Genomic DNA, 3385 nt, shown 5'->3' with positions numbered 1-3385 from the left:
GGCGGCTCTTAGAGCTTTCCCCCAGTGATGATTAAGGACATTGGCTCTGAATAGCCAGAGGGGTAAAATAAACCCATGCAAGGCTCGCATGGTCTGGCCAAAAATGGGCTGCAAGCTCTGTTGCTTGCTGTAAAGAAAAGCAATTCCAGGCTTGATTTATTTATTAAATTTCATCACATTAAATGAGTGGGAACTGGACATAATCAACCCCACCACCCTTAGCCCTCCCTGCCAAAACCTCAGCACTAACCCCACTAGACTGAAGCGTCACAGCAGGGAGGGGGATGCGTGGGGACGGGGCAGCCGGGTGCCGCGGCCAAGCTCAGCCCCTGTGCTCGAGGCAGGGTCATGCCAGAGGTGCTGGGCCCCCGGGGGACTCGCTGGGCAGCGAAATGCCTCCGGGCTCAGCCCCATTTATCTGCTCACAGCCAGGAGGCTCAGCACACGCTCCCCTCTCCTGGGCTTTGCCCCAGGCTGGTCCCTCAGCCCCTCGCTGCCTTTGCAGCCCCTTTGCCCTGCAGCACCCCCACCCCTTCCCGCTGCAATGGGGCCCCAGCAGGTTCTGGGCTCAGGGGGGCAGGGGGAGCCCCTTGGCCAGCACCCCAGGAGCCGCTGCCGGCCGCACACTGTTCCCAGCCGACTTCCCGAGATTAAAAATAATGCGTTCATCACGCTGGCATGGCACTGTGGAGCCTCTCACTTGTTTTTATTGACAGCACCATCTTCGGCTGATTAAAATTCCTTTAAGTGAACCCACCAGCTGATCCCAGCCCCGAGGCCAGCAATGCTGTCACAGACCCCCCCCCCAGACTGGGGCTTTCTGCCCATTTTCCCTCCCTGCCACGTCCTGGCCTGCAGGCCCTGCTGCGTGCCCCCTCCCTGCTCCACCTGCCTTCCCTCCCCTTCTGTTCTTTGCTTCAAAAATAAAGAAAGCATCAAAAATGCTCAGGGAGTTGGGGGGGTGGGGAGCTATTTGGGAAAGGAAAGCAGGGGGTGTAAGAATGTGCCAGACCCCTTCCCCATCCCTTGTCGCCCTCCTCCTGCTTGGATCATGCTGGGTTTGTACCTAGAGGGGCCGTGAGCCAAGGAATGCCGGCCAGGAGGGGACTCGTGCCAAGCACGCCCGAATCCAAGCCTTGCTGCGAGGAGCAGCCGTGCTCGGGAGATCACAGGCAGCTCCCAGCAAGCAGCAGCGCTAGTGACGGCTCCACCTGGGGTGAGCAACTCTGCGGAGACGTGGGGAGCATCCTGCCGCTGGTGGCAGCGGTGGGGAGGTGACTTTTGGATCCCTTCCCCGCTCTCTGTTTGCAAAAGGTTTCAGGTCCTCGTGGGGACAGCAGAAGTGAACCCTCCTTCCTGCTCCGCACCGCGTTCCTGCTCAGCCGGGAGCTGTTGCTCCTCCATGCCTGGCATCGCCCCCCCTAACAGGGTTTTAGCCTGCCCAGAGGCCTGGCCTCTCCCATCTCCATCCCTCCACCTGCCCTGACCCTGTCGGGTCTCGAGAGCCCATCAGAAGTGGGGGTGCCCGTGGCCATGCCCAGCAGCCCAGTGCACAGCCCCAGCCCCACGGAACAGCCGGAGGAAGAGCTGGGGGGTGGGCAAGGGGCTGCACCCCCTGGCACAACCCTGGCCCATCTGCCCACCTCCACTCAGACCCCCACGGCACCCAGGGGGAAGGATCTCACCTGGCCGATGTCTCACCCACTGCACACGTGTCTTGGTCACTGGTTGTGCTCCAGAGGCAACGTTGTCCTTCAGCTTCCCAGCCTTGGGCTCTCTGCTCCCGCTTCACACCTCCTGTGCCATTTGCTCATCTGCCCAGATGTTTCAAAGCCCCTTCAGGATCCCCATCAGAGCTGCAACGGGAAGGGCTGCAGGGTGCAGAGCTGCTGGGATGCGCCGCCCCCATACCTCCATGGTGCTGTGCTGGGATTTGCAGGGAAAGTACTAGTCCCTACAAGGTTTCAGGGTTTTAGAAGCAAATGGAAAAAAAATCCAGACTCCTCCTAAATCAGCAGCGTGAAGCCATCCTGGGGGTGCTGCTGATCCCTGGGGATCAGCCACAGGTCCCTGACCAACAGGTTTGTGCCTCCTGATTAATTTGTGCACAGGAGTCAGCAAGAAACAGGTTGTACATTTCTGCTATGACACGGACCAGCAATGGGAAGGGGCTTTGATCGTGTTGGAGAAGGGACCTTGTCCTGCTGCCCAGGGACACCACAGGGGCATCTTCAGCCAGCTTTGGACCGTCTGCCCACCACGTGCCCACCTGTCCCCAAACCCACCTCCCACAGGGCCAGGCTGCACCTGCCCCCTGTGCATCACCGAGAAGCTCCGAGCACTCCTGCCATCACCCCGGTCTCCAAACTCTGTGCGAGCGCAGCCCAGGGGGATGCAGGTGCCCGACATCGTTTGAATGAGCAGCCCTGACCAGACAACCCGAGCACTCGGCATCGATCCCAGCACGCAACCACCTCAGCGCTGGAGAAGGGCCACAGCGTTCAGCATCCTCAGGGACACGGCGGCTGTGTGCGTTTGGAAATGGCTCTCTCCAGCCGGAGTTGGAAGCAGAGCATCTCTCTCCCAGCCTCGGAGGAAGGCTCGCTCTGTAATTGTTGTTTGGCTACCAGCCACTGATTGCTCACATTTGTGACTGCTTTCTTTTCGGTTTTGTAGCAGCAGCTCTTTGGTTCCTCTGGTTTTAACCTTCCATTCTCCCCCTGCACCACCAGCCCCAAATAAAAGACCTCGTGCCCCCGGGCAGGTTGTCCCGGGAGGATACATCCCATCACCTTCCTCCACGGGGCTTCAGCTGAGGCCCCTCCAGCTCACTGCAGCAGTCGTGCCAGGCCTCTGCAGCGTTCTGGTGGCTCACGCAGCACCTGGGGGTGCAGAGGGTTTAAACCGTCTGTGGAGCTGTTCAGAAGGTGACACCAGCAGCAACCCAGCCCCAGAAGGGTGAAGTAGCAGCCATACACCCGCAAACCAGCTTCACGCTGTCTGCTTGGTTCTGCTGCCAGTCTGCCCAGGCAGCTCAGGGAGCACCGCTCCCTCCACCTCAACACAGCGTTCACTCTGAAATGTAAGGATGGCACAAGTATGGTCATAATGTTAATTATTTCGTCTTTGCTAGTCAGGGCAGGCAGAGCCAATGCATTTGTCAGCTCTGCGGTGCCTTTTCTTCAACAAATGAAGATTGCGTGGATGTTGAAATCAATCTGTCGTGGGCTTTCCAAGAGGGCTCTGATCCAAGCTGTGCAAGAAAGCAAGGAGCTTGGCCACAACATGCAGGCAACACAGCTGCTGGAATTGCGATCCTCACTGCCAGGGACACATGGGCCTGGGGCTTCACAGTGCATGGAGAGGAAACACCAAGGCAGGAGGG

Source organism: Cygnus olor, chromosome 24 (genome assembly GCF_009769625.2).
Source record: "Cygnus olor isolate bCygOlo1 chromosome 24, bCygOlo1.pri.v2, whole genome shotgun sequence".
Lineage (NCBI taxonomy): Eukaryota > Metazoa > Chordata > Aves > Anseriformes > Anatidae > Cygnus > Cygnus olor.
The sequence above is the reverse complement of the archived record's forward strand: the minus strand, read 5'-3'. Positions refer to the sequence as shown.